The sequence below is a fragment of the Macaca nemestrina genome, chromosome 1 (genome assembly GCF_043159975.1).
Source record: "Macaca nemestrina isolate mMacNem1 chromosome 1, mMacNem.hap1, whole genome shotgun sequence".
Taxonomy (NCBI): domain Eukaryota; kingdom Metazoa; phylum Chordata; class Mammalia; order Primates; family Cercopithecidae; genus Macaca; species Macaca nemestrina.
This window is the reverse complement of record NC_092125.1, coordinates 74,954,049-74,973,414: the sequence shown is the minus strand read 5'-3', so window position 1 is coordinate 74,973,414 and position 19,366 is coordinate 74,954,049. Positions and strand designations below refer to the sequence as shown.

Sequence of the window (19,366 nt, the reverse complement as noted above, 5' to 3'; positions counted from 1 at the left end):
TGATATCATATCGTAGATAGGACCACTGTGTCATGATCAGAATTGAGGGCAGTTTGCTCTGACATAAGGCAGAGGGATTGTCAAAGACATTAGGTTTGCTTTTTCCTACAATTTACATCATCTTTTATGAGTTGTTTGTTTCTCTTTTCTTCTTGCCGTTCATCGCTCCATATTTTCAATATTTTTTTCTAAAACTATTTAATGTCTTTAAAGGGAAATGAAAGAATAAACTTAAAACATTCAAGAAAGAATAGAAGGAAGAAAACTGAATTATCAGTTTATCTCAACTCTGAAATGTGTTATGTATTGTTAGTGTTGGATAAAAATGGTGCACGTTACTGCTACACAAATGACAAAAGTCTGGAATACGAGAACTTCCTTAAATTTTTCCTTCTTATTTAAAATATTACCAGGCTGTGTTTTTATACTTATTAAATTTGGGTGTAGTGAGATCTCTCTCCATAAAGAAACCCTTCTTTTCTCCCCTAAATGGAATGATGAATGCTTCTTCTCTCCTCTGCCATATGCCCCTTTGAAGTGTTACATGTCTCTCTATTACTTGGCAATAATGGGAATTTTTATTTCTACAGTTGTATTGTTTTTGTCTGCTCCATACCCTGTAAACATTTCCATTGTTCTACAAAGTTGTGTACTCTCTTTTCTGTTAGGGTCAGTGTTTGAGGTGGGAAAACAGGTTGGTTGTCTCCACTTTATTTTCTAAAATGGTGTTATATCCCTCTGCTTAGGATTATTAATAGTAACAAACCATGTCCACAACTGCTAGAATTGTCTAATTTGAATAGTGAACTGAAAAACACTGAACATACCCAAAATAAAACATTTAACTAGCTTCCATCAATTCAATGACAGTGACAAAAAAAAAAAATTACTAAATACCCACAAGGTACAAAGAGCTGTGATCAGTATTGCAAGAGAGAAAATAATGGAAAAAAAAGACTCAGCCTTTGCTCTGAAGGGACTTAATCCCATAAAAGACATGCTTGTATGGCAAAGGACCATTCCACGTAGTGGAATGTGATTTGGGCCATAAGAAATTTGCTATTAACGTTAGCACAAAGTAGGGACCAATGCTTTTGGGTGAATGGAAAAGAAAGTCGCTTAAAAAAGGAAGAAGATATACAGAAAACTTTAAAGAATAGGAAAGATTTGAAGTAGTTTTTGTTTTGTTGATTTTCCTCCTTGTTGTGAGACAATAAAGGGTCATTAATGAAAGAAATAAGCATATGCAAACAAACCGAAAGAACAACAGATGCTGGCAAGGTTGTGGTTATGGAGAAAAAGAAACACTTTTACACTGTTGCTGGGAGTGTAAACCAGTTTAACCATTGTGAAAGACAGTGTGACAATTCCTTAAAGATCTAGAGGTAGAAATACCATATGACCTAAAGGATTATGAATCATTCTATTATAAAGATACATGCACACATAAGTCCACTACAGCACTATTCACAATAGCAAAGACATGGAATCAACCTGAATGCCTATCAATGATAAACTGGATAAAGAAAATGTGGTATATATACACCATGGAATACTATGCAGCCATAAAAAGGAATGAGATCATGTCCTTTGCAGGGACATGGGTAGAAATGGAAGCTGTTATCCTCAGGAAACTAACACAGGAACAGAAAACCATACACCACATGATATCACTTATAAGTGGGAGCCAAGTGATGAGAACACATGGGCACACCGGGGGAGCAACACACACTGGGGTCTGTGGTGGGTGGAAGGGAGGAAGCGAGAGCATCTGGAAGAATAGCTAATAGTTGCTGGGCCTAATACCTAGGTGATGGGGTGATCTGTGCAGCAAACCACCATGGCACACATTTACCTATGTAACAAACCTGCATATCCTGCACATGTACCCTGGAACTTAACATAAAAGTTGAAGGGAAAAAAAAGAAACACACAGCAGCCACTGGAAGATAGCTGCTAATTCTTGGCAATGAGGACATGGGCTAAGATGAGGACCATGGCAGGCACCTTGTTGAACAGGGCATCTGATGACCAGTGTGCCCTTTCTTTTTCCTAGAGTTTCCAGTGCTCTCCAGAAGTGCCCACGCCAAACCAGATGATGGTTCCTTATTCCTCTACAATTTTCTAGTCCTTGTTACAATATTGAATAACGCCTGGTAGGCACTCTCATCTCCCTGAAAGGGAAGGTGAGTGAAGCAAAAATAAAATGCCAACCTTAGCTCTTCTCAGTATTCAAATGCAATATTATATTACAATATCAATCCATTAATTGGTAATTAAATGACAAAACATCACTTCATTTCCCCCCATGAATAATGACAACTTTTCTTTTTCCTAAAAAGCTGTTTCAGGAGGTTTTAGTGGGATGAATAAATGTATTTCTTTTTAACACTTTTGTTGTTTAAAAATGCTATTGTTTCATTTGAGGTGTGAGGAAATGTGCTAACCCTGTCATTGTTGGTGCAGCAGTGCAGAAATGATAACTGTATATACTTTTTTTTTTTAACAAAAATAGAGAGGAGCAAGAAGGAGACAACTTATTTAAATCCCGAATACAGTCAGACCTCATATGCATTGTTAAAAAAAAAAAAAGCCCTAAAGAATTGCATATGGATTAGAGGGATGAATATTCTATTATTTCAGTCTGTTCTGCTGATCTTCTTATTGTGACTTTGTGCTTCAGAAATCTGCTAGGAATTTGGCTTTGCCGTAGTAGGCAGTAATTTTAAATGTGTATCAAGCACTTGATAGTGTATGATTTGCGTGCTGTTGCATTCCTATTCCCTAAATTTTCCACCAATTTATTACTTTTTTCATACTGTTTTAATATTTCAGGATGATGAATATATACAGCATCATTAAAGGTAAATAAAAAATGCATGAAATTAAAAAATGGAATATTAGATGTTTCTTTGCTGTAATCCCTCGGCCCAATAGGAATGAAATGTCTCTGTTCTGTCGAGTAATCCCTAAACATGATTAGGAACCTGGGAGTGTCCACACAGCCCACATAATATTTGTATCATCTAAGCCTATTTATGTAAGGTTTGAGTAAAAGTTGTTATTAGAAGACCTATAAACCCGTTTTACAATTCCGAAAGATATGCTTGCCTCTTAATCTTTTCTACCTTTATTATTTTTCCTGGAGTTGATGACAATGTGTTCCTAATTCATTTTTCAGAATGCTATTATGTTACATCTTTTTCGTACTTAGATGATACATTGGCTATTCTATTGAAATACATTTTTAAGACCAAGGATTGAGTTCAGCAGTTCATTTGCATCTGGTAGCTGTTTTCTCAATATTTGTAGAAAGGGGAAGAGTTCATTTCCTAGGGTCTTTTCACAACTTCCAGACATTATTTGAAGGTGTGTTTAGGGTAAGTTTTGCCAAAATATTTCCCCTTTTAAGAAAGTTTGCTCCATATTGACCCACAAAACCTGTGTTTTTTTTTTTTTTTATTGTTCTCTTTCTTTAATAACAACTGTTTGCACCCTTTGATGCTTTCCTACAAAATTGTTTAAATTTGGTTGTGATATTTGAAAGAAGGCAGTCCGTGTTTTCTAATGAGAATATCTGATTACTGAAAGCTTAAGGAATGTTTTCTCTAAACCTTGAGTAGCATACTGAAGCCCTGAAAGATGCCCACATTGTTTGAATCACTTATTTGGGAAGATATTTTTCTTTATTAGCAAATCTTCAATGTTTGCCTTCTTTGAAAGCCTTCTTTTTAGGGGAACTTGTTTCAAAACATCTTAAAAGTCATATGTATGATTTGTTTTTTTCTCTTCCCTTCAGTGAGATTTCAGTGGATACCAAGCAGCTCTTAACTCAGTTTAGATCTTTTAAAGGTGCAAATATTGATCTAGCAACTGCATGTCAAAACTGTTGAATTTCAGGAAACTTAGGCATGCACCGTTTGCAACCTTATTCCAGATATGTTAAGGTACTCGGGTGTGTTTCTTAGAGTATGATTCTTTAACGTAGCTTAATGCTTATTTGCTTTTGGCCTAGCCACAAAAGGCATTGTGTTAGTATTCACTGTTTAACCAGCATCATGGAATGTGAAGATCAGTAGCTCTTTTTTTTTTTTTTTGAAATTGACAAATAAAAGTTGTATATATTTATTAGGCACAACATGTTTTGAAATATGTGTACATTGTAGGATGGTTAAATTGAGCTAATTAACATGTGCATTACCTCACATACTTATCATTTTTAATAGCTCCTATTAAGTCCACAATTATGTGATGTGTTATTATTAAATGACCACTGTTTCTAATGAACACCCATGAATGTGATATATTTTGAAACCATGTTCCATACAATACTCCAGGATGTGATGTGGTAAGACCTTTAAACCTTTGCTCCCATTTTGGCGAGTTAACTCTGATGATCCACAATGAATGCGGGTAGTGAAAGAGGCATTTCTTTAGCATCTGTGCAAGTCAAGTTCAAGTTGGCTTTTCCTGCAGACACCAGGTTTGAGCAGAGGAGCTGCAGCGTTGTTCCTTTACACTTTGCATGTGAGCCATTTGGTATCCAGGCTGCCAGCAATCATAAACATTTTCCTCTGGAAGCCAGTTTCTCTCTCTCTCTGTGTGTGTGTGTGTGTGTGTGTGTGTGTTTCTGTGTGTGTGTGTGTGTTCCCCAATATGCAGAAAAAAAGTGACACCAAATAACATATGGCCAATAGACCCCTGGATGAACTTGACTCCTAGGCAGGCATTTAAGAGCTGGGGGTGGGGAATAGTTTTAAATAGTCTACACTCTTATGCTACAAAAATTAGCTGGGGAGCATGTGCTTTCGTAATGGTCCTGTGACAGGGCTGCTTCATTGTGTTCAGTGCGGCGGAAATCTGAGCCTCCCTCCACCAGCTGCGCTGAACCGAACACAAATGTCTCGGGTTCAGTTGGCAGATAAAACACTGCTGTGTCGCAACTGCAGTATGTGGGGGCTACCAGGTGCAGCCAAGCCAGGGAGGCCTGAGCCCGGGTGGTCTTTTTCCCAGGGCAGGTGGCACAGAGCCCCAAAAGAAGAGGGAAAAATCTGGGCCACTATTCTGGAAATTTTCTGGATTAGGTGTGTAGCATATCCCACTCCTCAAAGCCCTTCCAGATAATGCTAAACCAACAATGTAGAGAGCAGTGTTGTCTGTGGGTTAGCGCTCAGCCTCCACAGTTGGCTCCCAGCTGTGTGGCCATTCACTTAACGTCTCTGTACCTCAGTTACCTTATTTGTAAACTTTGGATGATAATATTATCTACTAAGCAGTAGATAATAATATTGTACAAGGTAATCCTTTTAAAGCCCTGAGCATGGTGCCGGGCACATAGTCAGCACTGAACAATGTCAGCACAGTGAAGCTCTCATTTTCAGTGTGTGCAATGCTTTTGGTTTTATATATGGAGAAACTGAGGCTGTAAATAATGTGCTCACCTAAGATCACTTGGCCCAGAATAGATTTCACGTTTCCTGGCTTTCACGCTATTATGCTAACCACTAATCTATGCTTCTTCCCTGCGTCAAGCCCTTAACATTCCTATTCTTGATTAAAGTGAGGGGAGGATTTAAGAAAATAATGGTAAGAAATAACCTTATAGAGATTAACTTAATCTGCTGCATCTCATCTTTGGTGCTGAACATCTTTGAAATAAATAACAATCTGCTTTCAGTTAGTTTCTCCTCATAGCTAAAATTATCAAATTTTAAAAATATAAGTTTTACGTTCTTGGGGAAATTGGCAAGTTTTGACAATAATTATTTTTGGCGACTGTGGAGTCTTGTATGTTTCTGAAACTATCCACTGACATTTAAACGGACTCTGAGCCTTGGACAGAAAAAGGCAGAGAAATGTTTACAGTTTATAGTTGTGAAGGTATCCTGGAGTATTTTGCCTGAAGCAATACAGAAACTCCTGGGATGAGCAAAAAGCACATTTCAAAGTGAAAGACTGAGGAAGGTGGTAGAAATATTACATGGTTAGGTTAAAAACCATTTATAAGGCTGGATTTAAAAGCATAGAAAATGAGAAATCTTTATGCTGCTTCTGTTAATAATGAGTTGTGTCTATATTCACAAATTAGTTTGCAGGTTAATATTTGGATTGGGCTAAACAACTGCTTATTAATTTTTTGAGATGAAAAAGTTGAGTTCACTAGTTATTTGAGTGATTTTGACCAGCAATTCCCCAAACAAGCAAACAAAACAGTTTGTGTATATAACCGTCATATAATTCAACTCCCTCTAGGTTGTGAATTTCATTCTACAGATGGAATTCTCTTCTACCCCCAAAATAAATACTAAATAAGCACAGGTCTGCTGCTCATGTCCACAGCGCAGTCAGGCTGCTAATTTGGTTTGATTACTAGATATGGCCCAGTGGTCCAGGGGTGTTTCTTCTCAGCAAATGACAATAGCATTGTGGTGGGGAGAGAAACAGCGCTTTTTTTTTTTTTTTTTCTTTTCATGACCAAGGACTAAAGCCTTTTGGGCACATTAGCACTACTTTCAGCAGTAATGCAAAATGGGAAATAATTGGGTTGAGGAGCTCCTGGGATATTAGTGGTGCTGCAGGCAGGAAAGCAGGCATTGGAAAATAAATGACAAATTAGTATGCTTAATCTCTTTATTGTGAATCAGATGCCACAGCAGAGGTTCATAATACATTAATAAACACCAGTTAATGCAACTGAGATACTATTCCTCAAATTCACAAGAGTGGTAAGAATTCTTTCCTAGGGGAATGATTGTGTTTTCTGAATGATTTCCCCCCGACATAAGCAGGGCTTTGTAGTACAAATCTAGGGAAAGAAGGATAACAATTATGCATGTATAGTATGTAAACACTTATGATCACTTTCATGCATATCCACCTGCCTGAGCTTCACTATGACATCCCAGAAAAAGGCAGGTTTTACCATTTCACTATTTTACAGACAAGTCACCAATGGACTTAAATGACTTACCAAACATTGCTCACCGTTGGTCAAGCAAAGATTTGAACCTTAATATTCTGGCTTCAAAAAAATGTATGTTCTTGCCACCCTATCATCCAACCTATGTAGAATTGAAATAGATACTAGTTATAGCTCTGTATTATACAGATTCTGATATCCTCTGAGTTGGGACATACTCCATGACCCATTATAACTAAGTTCCATAATATTACAAGTATAACGGGATTCCAGAATATTATTAAGTAACTGATACCACAAAGTCTTCCTTAACATGTCCTTTATAACTCAAAAGAGTCCCATGACATTTCCCGTACGGAAACTCTGAGACACACAGAGGGTCACAGCTGAGCCACTTAGTGTCCAGAATTATCACTAACCAGGCTTGGCAAGGTTACTACTTGAGGTGCTCTGGCTTGTAGCTGATCATATCACGTGTTTAACAGACAAAAGTATCTGAGTCGTGGGTTTTCTACTGTAGCATTTCCAGAACATGAATCAGCCATCACAGCTCACGAGATCTGTTAGTGACTGGGCATCTGTGTAACAACCCCATCCAGCTTAACTCTAGTTATTCCTCTAGCTTGTACTTCACAGCATTCAGCTGTTCAGCTGTGCAGCATTCTTTTGTCTCAGTTAACATCATGTTTTGCAATTATTCCAATACTTGTTATGGAGGCTGATATTTTTGTATATGGAACCCCTTCTGTCCTCATTGATATCAGCCCTGTCCTCACTGCTATATGGCATAGAAAATAGACCCTAAATTCATGTTTGTTGGTCAATTGACCTGAGGGACTTTGGTCAACAATGAATTCTTCTTAGATGTTTATGCAAGAGCATGTACTATACCATCAGTAAGGATATGATCACAGTAGTAATAGGAAAGAGAAGTGAGTATCTGGCCAAGGTCATGGAGAAAAGAGGGTGGATTGAAAAGACATACAAGAGCTGGAAATCATAGAAATTGAATTTATAGTTGAGCCAGAGTTACCAAATTTATTTCTAAGAAAGACAGACTGATTGCTAAAGAGAGGAAGACAAAACCCAGTACATAGTGAAGAATGCCAAAAACAAACCTATGTTCTTATAGCATCTATGAATGCTATGTCTGTGTGGTCAAAAATAGTTGCTCTTTTTTTTTTTTTTTTTTTTTTTGCTTTGTTCATTATGCAATCTACTATATGAACACACAGCTCTGCAGAAATTGGAGACCAAGAGACTCCCCAAAATAAGTAAATAGAAAAATTACCCATTGAATGGTTGTGTAGATGTAATCTTATTTTTAAATTTGGTTTTTGCAAAGCAGTTCAATGTATATCTACTTATGGTTGTTCAATAAAAGCAAACATTTCCCTATTCTTTCAAATTGAATTTTAAAGAAATACGTTAAAAACAGACAAGGTTAAAAAAATCAAGGATTTAGTTATTTTATATAGTAACTCTTTAAGCATACGTTTGACTCTTTAACGTAATTGTTTCTTTTGGTATCTTCTCTGGAGAGTGGGACTTGGAGATTTCCAGGGTAATTATGCCTCCTACCTTTCTAAGGACGGTCTGTTACTGTTTTCCCTAAATAACCTGTGATCATGTAATGGATAAACAATATTACCTCTGTTTTAATGACCCTCCTGATTTGACAGTGGCCGGCAGTGTGCCAGAGTCAGCTCCTTGGACACTGTTTTTGTTCTACATTCCTCAGTACTATGACAAAAACTATTTACGTTTTGCCTGAATAGCTTAAACACCATTTTAGAAGGCTTTAGATTGCTTTTGAACATATTTGAATGCATCTTTAGCCATCACTAGGCTTAAAATGGAAACCCTTTTTTCAGCTTATCTGTATTAAACACCTGTAAAAATCAATGGTACTGTATTTTTTTCTTATAATGCTCTGTTCCTTTAACTAATGCCAGAAATAATGCACGATTTATTCTAGCGTGTTCTTTTCCCTTTGCCTGATGTTCTCCGGTAGTAAGTGGCATAGTGTATAAGAACTCACTTCTGCTGACTTAATAGTAAAATTGCCAGGTTGATGTTGAAATTCAACCAATTGGAGCCTAATCCTCAAGAAGAAATTTGCTGTCTCTCCTACTGATTGTCATCTGTCTTCTTCATAATGAATATGCAGAAAGTTTATTTTATTTTTTGCAAGTGCACATACTTACATAAATGACCAATAGGAGAGGTTAGAGTTAACTCGTGATTTTTTTTTTGAGCATTGTTATGTTTCCCTAAAATCAGAAGTCATTACATTTATATTGAAAATATTGAGTGGTTTGTATGAGCTTTATGCCAAACTAAGATTAGTGTGCTGTAGCCCATTACAAATGTGGAAGATTGACCATTTTTGTATGAGTTAGAATAAAAAATATGATAATAATGTCTTCTCATCATCATAAAGAGATGATAACGACTAAATGAAATATTTATATTATCTCATCTTATTTGATGGGTCCCATCTTCTCCCATACCAAATATTTCCTCAAGAGCAACCATCATCTCATATTTAAAAAATAATCTTTGTCGAATTCACGTTCTTCATATTTGTGCTAAATCCAGTAATCCAGTATTTTACTCATTGTTATTCTCTTTAGTTTCTGAAATTTATTTTTGCCTCTCAAAACAGGGCCCAATGATGTGGTATGATCAGGGCTGTGCATAAAGCCAGGTTACATTTTAGTTTCTCTATGCCTCTTCTATTGGTCTGTTCCTAAATATATTGCTTTTTGGAAAGTGAGGCTACTTAAAAATGGATATGTGTATATATATATCATAACGTTATGTATATGTATATATATACACACATACATATCACAGAGTTACATATGTGTATATATATCATAGTTATATATAAGTTATATATACATGTATATATATCATAGTTATATATATCATAGAGTTATATTATATATGTATATATCATACACACGCACACACACACATCCATTTTTGTTTAAGAATTAGCTCTACTTTCCAAAAAGCAATACTTGGAAGGCAGATTTTATATATAAACTATATACCATATAGTATATAATGGATACATATATAGGTATATATACATATATATGTATTCATATATGTATAAGCTCAGGGAATGAATGTGTATATGTATCCATGATATATTTTATATATTTATATATATATATATATATTCTGCCCTCTATTGCTGACCACCACATTCTGTATACCACTGTCTTTTTATCAAATATATTTTGAGGCTTTCCAACTGTTCTCTAACATTGTGTCTCCTCCCGTTGTGTGCTGTCTTGCCATCTTCCCAGCTGGATACTTTCTGGACTTTTACATTTTCTTTGAGACTTAACATACAGAAACACTGACATATATGCCACTGTGAAATCATGTAAGGATTAATTTATAATGCTGCATGCTCCGAACATAGATAAGCAGGTTGTAAGCAAGAGCAAAAGGAATAGATAGCATAGAAAAAAGGGCCAAGTGTTCCTGCCATTTGCACAAAGGCATGGAGGCATGTCTTGAAGTGTCTGTTGCAGGTATGGGGAAGGAACTTGAGTCCTGGTGATCTGAGTGCAGGAAAGTGGTGACTTGGCCCTGCTGCTTCTCTGTTTTCACCACCACCACCACTCATAAAGGATTCTAAGAGCTCCCAGGAACAATTTGCAGGTGTCTAGCTGTGTCATAGTGCTTTCATGTGAAGTGAACTGTCCTTCTCTCTTCCTCCCCCTTTCTGTCTCTCTCTTCCTCATTCATTCCCTGAGCTTATACACTCATCTCATTGAAGTCAGAGAAAAGAAGAAAGATTTGAGGCTTGCCCAATTTGTTCTGACATAAAGAGATGTTTGGCCCTGTGCAAGGTGCTGGAGGCGAGCCAAGTGCCTGACTGCCATTTCAAGAATGTGTCTGTGAGGACAGCTCATTTCATGCCCCTTTGCTGTGCCACACCCTGGTCCTTCCAGAGAGCCCTCCTCTACCCTTACCTCTGTGGTAAGAGCAACAGTCCTGTTGGCTTGAGGGCCCACCTGTTAGATGGGCTGGTGAAGACATTGCTTTCCATTGAGTACTCGTTTTCTGCACGTGTTCAAGGTTTGCTTAAAACTGAAGAAAACATTTCTGAGGAATTTTAGGGTTTAAGGAGAACAACATACCAAAATACCTTGTTTATTAAACACACTGATTTGTCTTAAAATGTTCTTCAATTTCAGGAAAACATTTGGAATTCAGAATAAAAATGTTGCTATCACTCAGCATTCCGTAAATCCCTCATCCTCAGGACCTCAAATGATGGAAATGTAACTCATCATACTGCTTGATAGGATGGAGCTAGTTACTGTCCCCAATTCATTTTGTTCCATTTTTAAGGATGACAATTGGAGGTGTTCTCATGTTCTTTTTTAATTTTTTTACTGTAAAAAACAGTCAGACCCTTGTTCAGTTCAGCTTTTACAATAAAATTTAAAAACAACAATAAAAACACCAAACAGCGTTGTGTAGTTGGAAGGACTGGAATTTTAGAGTCAAAGTCAGTTTCAGAGCCTTGGCTTAATCATCCTTTCTAAGGCTTCTTGACTTATCACTAACATTGACAAAAATATATAGTTGGAAAAGTAGTACACACCTTGCAGGGTTGCTATGAGAACTTGATGAGGTAGTACAAAAATTTAGCATAGTGCCCTGTACGAAAGTACGTAAACATGTAAGCTAGCACTGTGCCTGGCAACTAATAGTGACTTAACAGTTTCTTCTCTCCCTCCTTTCTTTCCCTCCCTTTTAACTCTTTTCTTCTTTCTTTCCCATTTGAGGGGAAAAAAAAGGAGGTAAATTCTTTGACAGAATTATATCATATGAAACTTGATGTTCTGCTTAATGATTTTTATCAACTGAGGAAAGGTCAAATTAGGACCTGAGCTGGGAGCAAATAATATTACAAGTAAACCTTTGCACTTGTTTATGATCAAACCTGATGTTATAGTCTCCACATTTAAAATTGTATATTCAGGCCTGGCACCGTGGTTCACATCTGTAATCTCAGCACCTTGGGAGGCTGAGGCAGGCAGATAGCTCGAGCCCAGGAGTTCAAGAGTAGCCTGGGCAATATGGCGAAACCCCATCTACAAAAAATACAAAAATTAGCCAGTGGAGTGGCACCTGCCTGTAGTCTCAGCTGCTTAGGAGGCTGAAGTGAGAGGACTGCTTGAGCCTGGGAGGTTGAGGCTGCAGTGAGACATGAGCATGCCACTGTACTGCAGCCTGGACAACAGAGCTTGTCTCAATAAAGAAATACATAAATAAATAAATTTTAGATTCATTGATGCTCTCTCGTTGAGACTCACCCAAGACTCGTTCAGACAGGACTTTTATTCAGCCAAGCCTTTTTACATGGATTTTGTCTTGTCCTTCTAAATGACCCAGGTTTGGAAGTATAGCACCTCACATTATCTATGAGCTCTGCCTTAGCTTTAGAGTAATATAGTAATTTACTTAGCTATAGAGTAGCTAAGTATATGAGCTCTGCCTTAGCTATAGAGTAATATAGTAGCAACCAAGCATCAAGAATTCTCAATTTTCTTATCGGCACCAATCCAAAAACTTTTGGAACATATTTGGATGTTTCTCCAAATTCCATCAGAGAGACTCCTCCCTGAAAGGAGTCTCATTTCAATCTGTCAGGGCCAGAATAGAAAGAATTCCACACTGGAAGGGAGGTTAAGTATGTTTCTAAGATTTCACTCAACTATAGGGTTCTCAGACCTTTTGATTCCAAAACAAGAGTGTGTCAGACACTCTAGAGTCTCCATGCCAAGCTGTGAAAATAGCACATATTTTGTTGTTGTTAGCTACCTCACATACTAAGCCCATGACTCTATTGGGCTTTGTGGTTTGTCTGAAATGTAGAAAGGGACTAGTACTATGCCTGGCACCAAGAAAGCACTCAGCAATGGTTAGCTATTACTACTATTTAATGAGCCAGGCTTCTCAGGTAGCCATCCTCATCTTGGTTCTCTTTCACCCATCTACTCCCTGTAAAGACCATAATTACAATTCATGATGAATTTTTTTATTGGCAAAGGGAAGAGAATCTGCTACAAAGAGATTAAGAGAATACCAGAAACTTCCTGTCCTCTCCCGTCTAACACGGCTGAGATCTGCCTCCTTTCTGTCAAATATCTGTACCCCAAAGTTCTTTGCCCTGCATCACCAAAATGAGAAACCCATACTCCAAAAGAAAAAGCATTGCCCCCCTTTATCTAATATTTTCCATATCATATTTTAAGGATTTTAATGATATCAGAAATAAAAGAAACTATGTAGAAAGATGGAAACAAGTTAGAACAGAAAGTCTAGTTTGTAAATTAAACTGATCTGAAAATAGCAATGTAATGCATTTTTCTCAGACTCCTGAGCAGCTTTCTAATATGACTATCAGACCTGAACCACATCCAGAGAAAAATTGAAGGGTTTTTAAGCACCCACAAAATGGTAACACATTTCTCATAGAAAATTTTGAGATCCCCAAGAGAACCTCTCCCAACTGTCTTTGCAGGTGAAACAATGCCGTTAGACAGTGGAACAATTGTATTAGAATTCGAGGGACTTCCAACTTGTTCTCCAAACCAGAAGCTAGTTTGCTAGTATTCATGTCAAACCATGGCATAAGTCTGCCATGAACTTGATTGTTAATTGTCAGTTACTGATGATAGCTACTCCCTGAATGCATTAAAGCTCAAGAAATTCAGAATTGGTTCCTTAATCAAGAATGTGGAATTGCCAAGCTATCACATACGAGAGGAAGCTACAGATGAGTTACGGAGCCCTGGCCTCACAGATAGGATCCCTTTACAAGCCCACAGGTGCTCATTATGCATTCTATCTCGACCATAGTGAGGTAAAGGCAATAACATCATTTGATGATGGGTTTATTCTCTCCAAATTTCAAGATTGAAGTAGAAAGCTGACACCTGAATGTAATTCCCAGGGCAACCTAGCACTGTCCAGCCCTGGCAAGATACACAAAAACATGTGAGACCCCGAAGAAGTCTATTAGGGGATTTGTTTCCTCAAGCTCAGTATTTCTTACATTTGAGTTTTACCCGATACTTAATTTAACTCCACAAGTAATATAATACACTGGGGCAGGACTAGAGTGAGGTGAATGGTATTGCAGCCTGCACATTATGCCTGACCTTGCAGCTGGATATTAATTTGAAGTAGTGGAATTAAAATTTTCTATTCTTTTGCATTGTCATGCCTCACGTTGATAAGCACAAAGAAATGTAAATAAAAAAGACCTATTTCAAAACCTTTCGTACAACCTTTTTGTTTTATGACAAAAGACAGTTAATTAACATACTAGCAGTAAGCAGCCTTCCCAAACTCATGCTAATTATGTATTCTGTTGACCGTGACTCTAGTCATAAGGTAATTGGCTTGCAGCAACATGACATTTCAAATCATCTCTTGAAATTACATCAAAAAGCCAGCCTGTTTTGTTTTGATAGGGGAACAATCAATTTGATAAGTGGTAACACAGCTCATTGTTTCACATTAATTAGACTAATTGCTGCGTGTTAGCCTCTGAAATAGACAGAACTTGGAGAAGACAAAGGCTGCGGCCTTTAGCATGCAGGGCATGTGATGGTTCCACTTGCTTGCACATACTGTAGGCAGAAAACAGAGCTGTTAGGAGGCAGCCTTGCAGGAGGCTGGGTGTTAACAGTAGTTTGATGTGTTATGCTTAATACACTGGCTTTCAATTATAGCATCCAGGTTCCAAGTCCCATAGAGAAAAGAAAGGATGGCTCTGAAGAAATGCTGTTTCCCAGCTAACCAGGTTTGGGTTCTGAGGGAGTTATAACAGCCTTCCAGTCATCTTCTCTCCTTCAAAATTCATACACTCTTATGTCCCTGGCAGGGAGGCTGTACTTATTTCCCTTTGTAGTATTCTGGGCTTAAATGCCTTGACAAGCAGACTGAAACAAAAACAAATAAACAAAGCCAAAACAAAATCAAATACCCAAAAGTTAAAAAAAAAATTCTTTTTTATTTTTCTTTTCAATTACAAAACAGTGTTTTAACAGAGATTCAGCAAATTGGCATTGCGGAAGCCTAATGCTTGAGCACGGCAAATGCCTTTCAGTTTGACAGACTGTACCTTTGTTTATTGTCAAGACCACCAATTTGACCAAATTGGACAGTGTGATATTTATGACAACAGCACATGTCAATCTCAATTGGCAACGAAGGGAATTTCACTTGTGACCCGCCCGGACTTGTGATGCTCACATAGGTTCATGGTATCGTGTTACTGGGTGTCTGATGCAATGGAACAGAGCTCTTTTCCAAGTAAGAGGCATCCAGCACTTTAAAACCGAGATGCACTGCCTCTGTCACTCTGACACTGTCTAGTTATCCACACACAGCATTGGAATACTGCTAGCTAACTCAACAGATGTGCAAATCAGGGGACTGTTGTGTGTGTACCGATTCATGTCTATACTGTTTTTATTGGTGAAGTGGGAAATTAGTCTAAATATTTGATTCTGCAGTTGCATGTCACCAAATTCAGTGAGGTTAGATGTTAAATCATCTCATCGGCTTTGGGCTGAATTTGATCTAAGAGACAAAAGTCTCAAACAACAGACTGCTTACTGCCACCGCATCTCGATTCAAAGAATAGTTTTCACATGTTCGTGGTGTGGAAAGGACTTTCTGTTTCTTACTAGTTTCTTCAGCTATACCAAGCGTGGTGTTGTCTTTGAACAGGAAGGACAGCAAAAATAAACATAACAGTTTTTTCATAAGATACACAGCTGCATTACACATCCCAAAATTGTAAGTACAATGTTCCTCCATTTGTAAATGCTATGGGCTTTCATTGAAATTGCAGAGGGAAATGTGACAATGAAATTCTGACCTGGCTTAGAAAATGAATTAGAAACATTTAAACGAGACAGATTTGCTTCTGTAATATGAAGGTATCTTGGGTGGGGAAGGGGGGTATGTGTGGACATTTGTACCAAAGGAGAGCATTTTAATTCTTCTTTTTATCACTCCCTCAAAGGAATGATCCTTTTGCATGAACTTCAAAGCACAAATTTGTGCAGCAGGTTTAATTTGGTCATTTAAAAAAAAAAAAGTGTGTGGTGTAGCAGAAGCAAGCAATTAAATGATTGCTCCTACAAGTTAATAAATCTTCAACAGCCTTTTAAAAAGGTACAAGGATTTGTGATTTAAGTGTGCTAATGTGCTGTTTTCCCTCTAAAATCCCAGGGTTTATTCAGAAGGTAAATGATGGGGAAAAAAAAAAAAAAGGTACCAAGATTGAAGCCCTTTAACATTCAGTTTAAGTGTTGGTTCCACTTGCCTGAGCACAAGTTGGAAGTAGCTTTGTTAGGATTCTAGCTGGCATCCTTGCTGTCACTACTGGTTCTTGTATAGTCAAGCCCCACTCTGTGCAGAGCAAATCTTTGCTCAGTTAAGCGAGCGTCAGTCACTGGTAAGCTTGGCTGCCGGCCTGGGGTTGTTAGGCTTTTCCATGCTACACCTGAATGAGATATTGACGAGACATTGCTACCCAAACAGAGTTGAGAAGCTGGATAAATAAATAAATAAATTAAATTGTCACAGAGCTGACAGAATAATTTTGAAAATGCAACTTACACTTCCAGTGCAGAAGCAGAACAAGGGAAGTGCTGCTTGCTTGGTGTGAGAGGGTATACCATTTGGTGGTATGAATATTTTTTTTTCTCCTGGCTTAAAATTGTGGATTTGGAAAGGGAGGGCAGATAGAGGGAGAGAGGTACTGGCAGATTATTAACCTATGTTAGAACCTTTTGGTCAGTTACTTGTTTAATGTGGGTAGGCTTTGCCCTATTATCTATTCAACAAAAGCTCCCCAAAACAAAAAGATGTGGAATAAAGTTACAAGGCTTTGGAGTGGGAACAAAACTCTTAACAGTGGGTAATTTTTACTTGGGGGCAAAATAAAGATCAGAGAAAATCAGGGACGGGTAGAAAAAAGATATAAAGTAGGAATAGTTTTTAAATAAGAATGGCTGGCAGAGCTATTAATCACACTAAGGGCTCGGAGCTGCAGGGATTGTGTGAGTACAGCTAAGACCAAAGGCAGAGGCTCGACAGAGAGCCCTGAATACACCACCAAACTCCTCCCGCCCAAAATGTAAGAGGAATGTCCTGTTCAAATAAGCTAAAACAACGTCTAGACAAAAATCAAAGGGATTTTAGTAAATATTTAGATTCTTTGGTGCTTACTGTTGAATTAATATTCTGTTGTGATTGTGGCAGTTCTTATTCTCATCTGTAAGTGGAAAAAGTGGATTTTGTGGATTGTCATAGGTTGGTTATTCAGCAGCATTTGGTGATGGGGCGGGGGACACTCAAGAATCTGAACACTCTACTGGGCCTTTGTTTCAAGAAACTATTAACTGGAGGTTTGCAGGGAGAAATCAGAAATTACTGTAGGTTCTGAAGATGTAATAACTTCTTTTAAAATAGATTTTGTACTTGTGTAGTGTGGATGTGCTATTTCAATGTATAATTTATCCTTAGAACTGTGTCTGTATTGAAAAGGGACATTTCTGAGTGTGCCAGCATTCCGTTCCCTCCACATCCACCCAACGTTCTTACCAGAGAAAGCTGTTGGGGGACGTTGTGGGGTAACGTCATTGGGATGGTGAACTGTGGCTCTTCTCACTCCAGTTTTTACTCATATGAGTGCAAACTCCCTGGCTGATATCACAGAATCTGGACTTTCATGGCCCAGGCAAACACGAACCCACAGAAAGAAAAGAAAATACGCACATCCGAAAGACGATAGAGCACTCACTAAAACGGCATGGCATGAGAAATTGAGGGAATGTCTTCAAGATATGTAAAATCACTTTTCCTTTTAGTATTGCTTTTCCTCTTTTAACTTTGGTTTTATAATCTATAAGTGGGAATAGTAATATCTAGCTCATAGGTTTGCTGAGAAAATTAAGTGAATAATGTTCCCAGCCTGGTGCTTAGCACATATTAAGTGCTTCTTGGTCATCATTTTGAGAAATAGGGGATATTTAACTGGGGTAGTAAAGGATGGGCATAAACATCTGATATTTGCTGTCTAATACAATCAGAATTCATGGATGTGTCACCTGTGCAGTCACACAGGGCCCCGTGCTCAGAAGTGCCCTGTGCTTGGTTTACTACTCTGCTGTTGCCATCTTGAAATTCTTAATAATATTTCAACGAGGTGCCTGATATTTTCACTTTGCACGGGTCCCCACAAATTATGTAGCTGGTCCTGAATATAGTTATTTGATTTTGTTCATGCATTTCTATTTCTTTTCCAACTACAACTTTTATTGGATATTTTAAGCCAGCTTTTGGCAATATCAGACACTGCTCAGTGAATTTTCGCTTTTTTGACTTTTCTTACTGCCATGCTTCTTCTAAAAATGTCCAGTTTGACCCAAGCAAACTGCAATCCTCCCACTTCCTTTGTCCCAATGCCTCATTTTCTTGGGAAGATGTGCATTGCTATTCCTTCTTCCCTAGGTAAAACTTGCTTGGCCTCCATAAGGCTCAATTTCCACACTTCCCCAAGCAGAAAAAAGCACAGCTCAGGCTGTCCACACAGCATCACAGCCTAGTTTGATGCTTCTCCAGTCACTGCACTGCATGGTTTGCTCTTTGAGGGAAGGGACATTGTCTTTTTTTAACCATTATTCTGACACATAGTCAGTATTCAGGGTTTGTTGATTGAATAAGTAAGCAAACAAACTGATTACCAGATCTAACAAGTGTACAACTAGCTCATTTTTGTCTCTTCTTTTTATTAAAAAATGTTTCCTGCTTTCCACCTGCAGAGTATTTTTGAGTAATGGGATGCCTCAAATGTACGCAATAGGGACCAGATGGAAAAACAGATAAGCAGGATTCCCTCTGAAGTAGAAATCAACTCCTCATTATCAAGAATCGGTAACTCACACAACTTAATAGCAGGAAAACCATCCAATTTTTTAAAGAATGGGGTAAAGGGCCTGAATATACATTTTCCCAAAGAAGACAGAAAAATGACCAACAGGTCTATGAAAAGGTGCTCAATATCATTAATCATTAGGGAAATGCAAATCAAAACCACAATGACATATCACCTCACACCTGTTAGGATGGCTATTCTTAAAGACAAGAGATAAGAAATGTTGGCAAAGGTTTGCAGAAAAGGAAACGCTGTACACTCTTGGTGAGCATGTAGATCAGTGCCCCCATTATAAAAACAGTATGGACATTCCTAAAGAAATTAAAAAATAGAACTACCATGTGACCCCACAATCTCTCTTCTGAGTATATAACCAAAGGAAATGAAATCACTCCCTTGTAAAGATATCTGCTATCTGCACACCCATGTTCATTGCAGCATTATTCCCA

General features: G+C 37.9%; 1 protein-coding gene across 24 annotated transcripts in view; it reads left to right on the top strand.

The window, feature by feature from the left end:
* LOC105493516 (estrogen related receptor gamma) overlaps nucleotides 1-19,366 on the top strand; it is a 643,478-nt gene that overhangs the window by 322,611 nt on the left and 301,501 nt on the right. For 2 of the 24 annotated variants that reach the window (XM_011761209.3, XM_011761205.3), the window contains exon 1: nucleotides 10,146-15,769. The exons of 21 other annotated variants lie outside the window; for them this stretch is intronic. The gene's annotated coding sequence lies outside the window, so the exon portion shown is untranslated. Of the gene's footprint in view, nucleotides 1-10,145; nucleotides 15,770-19,366 lie in introns of those variants that run through there. One more of the 24 variants, XM_011761217.3, reaches the window with a different exon arrangement.